A 9,511-nucleotide genomic window follows, 5' to 3' on the forward strand; every position below is an offset into this window, starting at 1 on the left:
CAGCCAAGGCCCAGGATGGGCCCCCTGAAAGGTGCCCTTTGCTGGGTGCCAGAGGCAGCTCCCGAGAAAGGAGAAAGCAGGACCTCTTCCACCCCAGCTTCCTCTCTCATTTTTTATCTTGTCACGTGTGTCTCTGAGAGCTATCTGAAATCCTTATTTGAATGGAGTGGGGAAAGGAAAGAAAGGGAAAAAAAAGACAAAGAAAAGGTAGATCCTCACATTCCCAGGGATCCCAGCCTGATGGGGGAGGCAAATGTCTCCTGGGAACACAGACAGAGATCTGGACTCAGAGATAGAGAGACATGTCTCTACAGTCAAGCGGCTCAGGCTCTGGACATCTGCACTGGGGGTAGTGGGGGGGTCAGAAGGATCAGAGCCAAGGGCGGGCCAGAGTCCAGGAAGAATATTGGGAGGAGGGGAGCATGTGAGCAGAGTTTCCATTGTGATTTGCAAAATGTTGTTTCATCTGTTTTATTCTCACATCTGACCTTGGTTATTACCTTGGGGGCTGGGAGAGGTGGGCAAGATGGGAAGTGTGATAGGAAATGGATTCAGAGAGGAGGACTCGCAGATACCCCCAATAGGCCCTGCCTTCCAGGGGCTTACAGTTTCCACAGGGCAACAAGCTAAGTGCCATCTCTGGTGACCCAGAGTCTGAGGCTGTGAGAGATAAGGGTCTAGGGTGTGGTACACGCAAGGGACTAGAGGAAGGCAGGCATTTCTGAGGCTGAGAAAGGCTTCACAGAAGAGGTGGCATGTGAGCCAGGTTCTGCAGGCCTTGAGATACCTCTGAGTAGGAGGGGACGTGGAGAGGAAAGATGTTCCAGGAGAAAACCGCCTGGGTGAAGGCAGGGAGGGTGGGCTGTATACGGCAGGTTAGTTGGCCCCATAAGCTGGGCTGGAAACAAGGTTCCTGTCTGTGTCAGAAAGAGAGGGCTTCACGGTGGGAGGGCTCTTTGAATTTCACACCCAGGTGTCTATAGCCGAATTTGGTAGGCAAGGGGAGTCAATGCAAGTCTCTAACTGGTAGGAATGGGTTTACAGCAGTTTTAGAAAGAGGATGTCTGTGGATTTGCTCTGTGCAGGATGATACCAAGATAGAAGAGACCTGAAACAGGAAAAGAGAGAATGTGTGTGTGTGTGTGTGTACACTTGTGTATGTGTGTATATGCATATATATGTGTGTGTGTGTGTATATGTGAGGGTGTGTGTGTCTAGAGCAGTAGTTGTCACTCTTTCAGGAGTCACAGATCCATCTAAACCTTGACAAAAGCTTAGACCCTTAGCTTAGAAAAATGCACAGTCTCAAGGGTTAGCCTTCAATGATGGGGATAGGAGGTGTGTTCACAGATCTCCTGAAAGCCATTTGCTGGACCTTCTAGGGTTTAGATCTCCTAAAACCCCAGCTCTCCCCTTTAGTTGCAGAGTCTGCAGGCTATAACTGAAGGCTCACCATGGCCCTCAGGCCCCAGCAGACGAGCTGGGGGTGCTAGGTCCTAGGCAGCTAGAGCCTCTCCCCACAGCCTTCCCCTGGCAGGACAGCTCTGCAGCCAGGACAGGGAGGACTGGTGGATAATAGGGGCTGAGGCCACTTGGACACAGGACCTGCCAGCCCGGGTGTGAGAGTTCCAAGCTGCCAGGCCCCTTTCCCTGGCTTCCAGCATAAGCAGAAAATGTCAAGCTAGACCCAGGAGGGCTGCCTCCCTGCCAGCACTGAGTGCCCTTCATGAAATTGCCCTGAAACAGTCCTGTTCTCTCCTTCCCACGAATCCTAGTGCTCACAGCTGCTGAGAAATGGGACCCAGGTGTCCTGGCCCCAAAGCAGGGAGCTCCAGCTAAGCCGTTTCTGGGTGTGCTGTGTGGTTCCTGGGCAATCACAGCCTTCCTGAGCCTCTGCTCCTGCCCTCTTCCTGCAGCAAAAGCTCGCCTCCCCTGGAAGTAGGGTGGCCCCTGCAGACCCGGACAACATGCCCAGCAAAAGCCACCAAGGATGGGCGGCCTTGGCAGGGGCTCCCCTACCCTCCCTTCTAACTTTATCTTTTCCTTGCACATGCTCATGGCTTCCCAAGCGTACATTCTTTGTGCAGGAAATATTTTACCCCTGCTGAAACGGTGTAGATCATGATCATCCCTGTTTGATCAACAGTGGAGCTCAGACAGGGGCCTTGCATCAGATCCCACAGCCGGAAAGCAGAAGCACAAGGAATGAAAAGTTTCCAAGCCCAGCTGGCAGGCTCTTCCCTCTACACTAGGCTGCTCCAAGGGCCGGGGAATGTCAGAAATGGGAGCTCGGTGTCCACCCCAGCCCCAGGTCCTGCCCAGGGGATTGAACCCAGGACCTTGCGCAAGCTAAGCATGCACTCTACCACTGAGCTACACCACCCACCTTTGCACATTTTTAATGTGGCTACTAAAACATTTCAAAGCACATATGCGGCTTGCATTATATTTCTGTTGGACATAGCTGCTCTAGATAGCACTGGCCCCTCACTCCTGTACACTGTGTTGTATAATCTCATTAACAACTCTGTGAGATGAGACAAGTGGGGTGACCTGTTCCATTTGACTGATAAGGAAGGTGGGACTCTGTGTGGTCAAATGACTCCGTCAAGGTTATACAGCCAGGAAGGGTGGAGGCTAGATACAAAGGGGTGGAGGTTTTTCTGACTGAGACCCGTTTTCCAAGACAATCCAGAGAGATGCCTCTCTCTCCAAGTTGGCTTTGACCTGCCCTGGGCCACTCACTCCTCCCAGCCCCTGCTGAAGACACTCCCCTCCACCCCCACACTCTGGGAAGCTCCTGCTAGAAACACCCCTCTGAAAGCCCCATTAAAACTAAGGGCTCTTGGTCCTCCATTGAAGCCAGAGTCTGATCTCACATTAGAATCTGGCCTATGATTCCTGCATCAAAGCTGGTGCCTTTGCCCTGTCGTTGCTGGCATGCTCCTTTGTACCTGCCGCCATTCACATAAGTGCCCCAGAGCAAAAGAAGCTCTGGCCACGCTTCCTGGGACACACCCACTGTCCCTCCCACTGGTGATCGTCCCTGAGCCCTCCCCACCTGTGTTCTACCCCTTTTGCCGCCTCCTTGGAGATGAACATATTCAATGAGGCTAAGGGACTGTTTCTTTAATTTTCCCCCTTGTCCGTCCCTGGAACGTGATAAAAATACCCAGCATTGATCTTTTTTTCTTCCCCTTCTGCCGGGGATAGTGTTTACCGAGGTGTCAATCAGGAGAAGAATTTGGCTTCCTAATTTCTCTTCTCGTCCCTGGGGGCCATGCGTCTCCCCGCCTCACATGGACACTGAGCTGGAATCAAGGTTACTAATAATCCCCCAGCACACACAGACACTGAGAGCACATATATTAAAGTCATATATTGATTTATATTTTCGGGTCCCTCTGCCTTTCTGCCCAGCCTCAGCCTTTCTCTCTGCCAAGGAGAAAAAAGAATTACACAGCTATATTTATCACCAAGATGTTTAGTGTAAAGAGCATTGTGTCCGAAAGTAATTCCCATCCCAGCCCTCTTTGGGGGTATTTAAAAAAAAAAAATAGTGTGGTCTCGCCCACCCATAAGTGTTTATCTTTTATTGTCCATTCTTTAACTTTTCCCTGAAGGAAGAAGTGAGACATTTAAGGTAGACTGTCAGATGGACTTCCTGATTTGACAAACGGTGGCTGTCATCCCCAAGGAGGCTGGTGGAGTTGTCTTGCCTGTGGACATAATAATCCTGTTGCAGGTGTGGGAAGGAGGGGTGGGTAGGAGGTATGTGGAAGGTGAGGCAATGGATTCAGTAACTTCTAGAGGTCACCTACCAGTCTAAATGGCACCTCGTCATTAGTGACTTGCCACCTATGGTCCCATTTCACAGTTGGGAAAATCAAGAAGGTGATGAGTTAGTTTACTTCCCACTGGGGTTTCAGCCTTTGCTTCCATTTGGACTCTGAGTTTGATGGGGGAAAAAAAACATTCCTCCAGGCATAAGTGACTCCTGCCCTGAGGAGTCCAGGCGAGAGCACAGGTCTCTGGGTGGGGGGAGGTGGAACTGGGAAGGAGGACAGTCTGGAGATTCTCATTCTTTAAGGTGAGATAGAGGAAAGGAAGTGCTCTCAGACCACTAAGCCTCCCCCCACACCTCTCCTCCCACCCAGAACACTTGTCACTCTGTTTGGCGGGGCAGCCATTTAAAAATGTCAAACTATTTGACTCTAGTTCCCTCAAGGGAGCTCTTGGAATGGAAGCAATGCTGAACATGGGGACTCACACACAGACTCAGCACCATTTTCTTCATGCTCGTTGGAGAGTTTCCCTCCTTTGCCCATCCATCATCTCTTTATTTTTCACGAATGCTCTGGGAGGGAGAGGGTGTCAGCCTCATTTTACACGTGGGGAAACTGAGGTTAAATAACTTGCCCAGGGTCATACAGCAGGGAAAAAGGAAGCCTCGACAACAACTCAACTTCCCAATTCCTCTGCAGAGCTCACCTCCATGCCCCTACCATGGGCGCAGCCTCCTGGTACTCAGCCTTTGGTGACCTTCAGATCTCTCCAGTCGGCTTTGCTGGCCTAGCTTTAGGGTCCTGGCTGTCTCGGCTCACCTCCAGGCCCAACTAGCTCTTCATCCTTGGTACTGGACAAGCAGTTCCTCTTCAGAATGTGCCCAGATGCACCTGGGCTAGGGGTCAAAACCTTCCCTGATGGAGCCTGACCTCGGTCCCCTCGCCTGCCCAGCTTCTGCCAGGGACTCAGGGGGGTTGGCTGCCCCCTGAGTGCCCTTTGGTATTTTCCAGAAGCTAGGTTGAGGTGTTTACAACCCAGTGTCCTTCACTTCATTCTGGAAACTATTTTACCCCCTAGCAGGGCAGAGAAGTAGAGCCACGATATGCCAGCCAGGGCACATTTATGGTGTTGACCAGCACAATAACCCTGCAAGGGGAAGTTTGAACCGCATGATGGGGGAAACCCAGGCTCAGGGAGCAAAAGTAACATCTCCTAGGTCACCCAGAGGGTGAGAGGGGTTACTAGGGTTGAGTCAAGTCCGTGCGACCCAAAGTCCTTGCTTTGGAGCTCCCTCTTTATCTCACTGCCCCTCCCAGGCTGTCCCCATTAGACAGGCTGGGTGAGGGCAGGGGCCAGACAGCACAGGGCGCAGCGGGAATCAGCAACGAGGATCCTCTAGGGGAACTTCTCCCATTGAAAATCTGTTCCCCTCGCGGCCACGGGTGATGTATGGCTGGATCTGATGAGAAACGTGCAGCGGAAAGGAGGCGGGCGGCGCGGGCGGGGGCAGCGCGGCATTGAGATTCCGCGGGGCGCAGGGGGGCGGCGCAGGCCCTGACACGGGCCGGGTAATTGATCTGGAGGTGCCAATTTGCAGCAAATAAATATTTGGTTTCTGCCTTTGCCCGCTCCGCACTCTGCTCAAACAAACTTCAATTAAAAGCGAAAAGCAAGCGGTGGGGGGGGGCGGCGCGCCCGGGTCCCCGCGGTCCGATCGATGGCGCCGAGCCTGCGGGCTGCCCAGCGCGGCGCGCCGGGCTGGGGGCACCGCGGACGAGGGCGGGCCTGGCGCCCTCTTCCGGATCGCTGAGCACCGGGCGCCCGGCCCGTGAAGGCGGTGCTTTCAGCTCGGAGCCGTGGCTTGATCTCAGCCCCGCAGAGCAGAGGAGGGCGCCCGCTTTTTTTTTTGCCAAATGGGGGACACATACAGAGCCAACCTTGACACTCCCACTCCGGATGGACGTCCAATCCTGTGTGCTCCGGCAGGGATCGCAGAGAAGGAGGGGCCCCAAGGCACTGACCCTGTCTCCCAATGCACCCACTACTTTGATGATGGCCTTGCTAGTCACCAGCATTCACTCAGCATCTTTCCTGAGCATCGCTGGGTGCCTGGTGCACTAGGCAAAGAGTCTATCTCCTCTCCAGCGTCTGCCCTGCTGTCTACCCTTGGGTTGGCCAAATAGCCAAGAGGGTGAATCCAACCAAGGCACAACCTCTGGTGGGGCCTGAAGGAGAGGGTCTGGAATGGGGAGGAGCAGCCAGATGCTGGGGAATTGGGGAGGGGGCCTGGGGAGGTGGCTACAGCCTGGAGCAGGGGAAAGGATCATTGGGTCACAGCTGCCTAATATTGGGGTTCAACACAAACACAGCAACAGTAGCCATCCAGTGGGTGGAGTTAGTCCCTGGGGAAGTTTCTGTCCATCAAGGATCTTTCACTACTTTGGGAGAGAGACCCCAGTGCTGGTAAAGGGAGCTAATCATTGGTGCTGGGAAGCAGGGAGACCGCAGGTTCTGCTGGGTAGGGCAGCCTAGGGGGTAGTTAAGACAGTTCTGGGAAAGATATGAGGAGGGATGGAGGTGGGGGTGGAGTTGACAAAGAGGCATCAAGTCAGCACAGAAGGTAGGAGTAGATCAAATGGATGGAAAGTGGGAGGAGGAGGGCTGGGGTCCTTTCATCTGAGTGAAAGTTTCTTGAGGGCCAGAGCTGGGAAGTAAAGCAGAGGGGCTGGGAGGGTAAGTGAGGAGGTCCTTGTCCCCTCCCACATTTCTGTGTCCCACCTTCTGGGGTGGAAGGATGCTTCCAGACTTACCCCTTCACCGACTGAGGCTGCTGCTGGTCCCCTCAGCTGCAGGCTGCAGCCCCTTTCTTCCCCTCCTCCCTTTTAAACCTCTTTTCCCTGGTCCCCAGGATCCCATTGGTCTGTGGCTGGGTGTGGAAGCACAGGTCCTAGCTGTGTGGGCCCCAGCTTCCAGGTACTCAGATGGTCCTGGAGGGCCACCCTGGGCCATGGAGACCTGGATGCCATCCTCATTCCCAAACGCAGGGCTCTGGGGGAGATTGGTCTCACCATCCCTCTTCTGTCCCCCTCTACTCCAAGCAGATGCCCCACCTCCTGGGCCCTCCTCATCAGCCCTCAGTCCCCAGTTCTCTTTGTGGCTTGAGACATGAGTCTCATCACAGGGTAGCTGGATCCAGAACTCCCTGTGAGTATGAGGACGACCCCCTACGCTGACCGCCCCCAGAAGCCTCCCCATCTACCCCTGCTCTCCCACTCTAGTCCCTCCCTGGGGCTGCAGCATTACCCACCTGAAGCCAGAGCCCCTTCCCACCTGCAAGCTGGGACGTACTCCCTCACATTCCCTCCCTCCCTCTCCCTGGGCGCTGAGCTGTGGAGCAGAATGATTTCCTGTAATTGGCCAGCAATCCGGCTGCCCGACTTGTTCTATCGACATGCTGGTTAGCTGGAAATTGTATTGGAATCTGAGCGACAGGGAGGGGAGGAGAGGGAGCAAAGGAAAGAGGCTCTTTGGGCCCCAGCTGGGTGCAGCCTCAGCTCTTCTGGTGGCACAGAGGAGCCACTGGCCACATCTCCCCTCCAGGGGAAGGAGCAGGAGAGCAGCCCACAGCGCGTCACCACCTCCTTTGTCTTGCTCCTCTCTCACCATCTCTGGGGCCTCCCCTGCCCACCCCATGTGGCCCTGTGGCCTCAGGTCATTACTGCCACCCCATTTCCTCCCCTAGGATTGGTTCCTTCTGACCTGGAGTGCCTTTGTGAGGACGAGGGGCGCTCAGCAGCCCTAACTGTCCCCCTCCCATCCAATTTCTAGCCATGGTGGTTCGTTAGGGAGTGTCACAAACCTTCCCATGCTCCTCCCTTCACCCTCCCCAAGGACAGAGAGAGACTGAACATCTGAGAAAGAGTTGACAATAACTCCTAGATAAAGACCCAAGTCGTCCTTAATGGGGGCAGTGCAGGTAGTGGGAGGGGCATTGTGCTGGGAGTCCAGAGCCCGGTGATTACACCTGTTGGTTACTTGGGCCTCTGTGTCTCAACCTCTGAGCCTCTAAAATTCTTGCCTGGCCTCCTGCCCTCCTTCTTAGCGTTCAAGGAGGTTAACTGCGGAAATGCGCTTTGGAAACTGCTCTTCGAATTAGCCTCGGGCCAGCCTGGGCCTGGGGATGGAGGTGGTTTTAGGGGCCAGACTGTCCCCTTCCTCCCTCACCCGAGGCCGGTGCGCCTGCAGCCCTCGCTGGCCTCTTTATTGCTCCGCTTCCGGGTGGTGAGGCCCAAAGTGAGGGGGATGGAGCGCAGGGCCTGAGCGCGCGGCTGGAGGGTGAGACGCCTGGGTCGCGTGCCAGTCCCCCTCGCACGGGGTGGAATCGGGACACATACCTCCGCCCCGCGGCGCCCGGGTTGCGGGGGGCTCGCAGCTCCAGCAAAGAGGACGCGGCAAGCTTGTTAATTAGCGTCCGGGGCTGGACAGCGTCCCTGCGTCTCCGCCGCTGCCCCTGGGCGGGGCATCTGACGCGGTCCGCGGCCCCGGAGGAGAGGCGGGAACGGCACCGGGAGAAAAGTTAGTAACCGCTCGGCAAGCGCCCGCCGTCGAGGCCCGACCCCAACCCGGGTGGGTGCTGCCACCTGCCGGCCGGAGGGGAAGCCGCCCGCCCGGGTTCGGGGCTGGGGCTCCTGGTGGTCTGGCTCCTGCTCTTTCCTCCAGAGCAACCTAGACGTGAAGTCACGCCCCGGGGAAAGTAGGTCTCCTTGTAAGGCCGCCTTGGGCCACCAAGTGTGGGAAAGGGAGGCCGTGGGGAGGCAGGCAAGAGGAGGGGGAGTAGGAGCTGTAGCAGGACCAGGGCAGAGGAGGACAGATGGTGTTTTCTCCACACCCTCCAGGCCGGCGGTCCTCTGACATTCTTGCATCACTCAGCAGACTGGGTCAGGGAAGAAAATAATTCTTTGGAACTTCACACTTTGCGAAGGATTTTTGCCATCCTCCATTTATCAAGTTCTTTGATGTAAGCATCATGAAGCCTACTTGAAGGAATAAACCAAAGGCAGGTCACATAAGTAGGAGACATAGCCCAGTGGACCAGAGCGATCCCAGGTCTGCTCCTCCTGGGGAGGCCCAAGGGCACAGCGGGCAGAGTTCTGAAGCCTGACTCTAACTGGAATCAAATCTCTCTCACTGGGCCTGGAATCAGCAATCATCAATGTTATGTTACCTCTGGGGTGTCACACATCCAGCAGTGTCCAGCATGTTACATACAGGCTTTCACAGTCATGTTCTCAGTGACTAGGGCACTGGGAGGGGTCCAAATCTTTCCTCCTTCTTACCAGTTCCCACCAAACTGGAGAAGCAGGTGCCTCCTGCCATTCTCATCCTGCCCTGGTCCCTACCCCACACACAGCCCGCCACCTCCTCAACCAGCCTTTGCCCCTCCTGGGTTTGCAGTGAGTTAATAAGCTGGTCTCTGAAGTATGAGCAGCTCTGGGAAAGGGGGCATTAAATATGGCCACCACAGAATTCTCATTTGTCACACTCACTTCTGGCCTTAATAGGCTGCTGGCCACAGGATCAACTCATCAGCAGGTCTTCCGGCTCTGGCAATGGGAAGCTGATGTCTACACTGGTCTAACTGGGTTGGGGAAGGAAGATGGAGTACGTAGGTGTGATGCTGCCCCAGCACCTGCACCCACCCCTCATGCAGGTACAGCGGAACCTG

The 9,511-nt window shown here is 55.2% G+C and overlaps 1 long non-coding RNA gene across 1 annotated transcript; it reads right to left on the minus strand.

Moving 5' to 3' along the window:
• Window positions 1-3,368: 3,368 nt before the first annotated feature.
• On the minus strand, window positions 3,369-8,396 carry LOC116656782. The gene is made up of 2 exons (XR_004311725.1): window positions 8,181-8,396; window positions 3,369-4,636 (listed from the first exon to the last, which is right to left on the minus strand). It is a non-coding gene; the product is annotated as an uncharacterized LOC116656782 (long non-coding RNA).
• Between the last annotated feature and the right edge of the window lie 1,115 nt (window positions 8,397-9,511).

The sequence above is a fragment of the Camelus ferus genome, chromosome 16, assembly GCF_009834535.1.
Source record: "Camelus ferus isolate YT-003-E chromosome 16, BCGSAC_Cfer_1.0, whole genome shotgun sequence".
NCBI lineage: Eukaryota > Metazoa > Chordata > Mammalia > Artiodactyla > Camelidae > Camelus > Camelus ferus.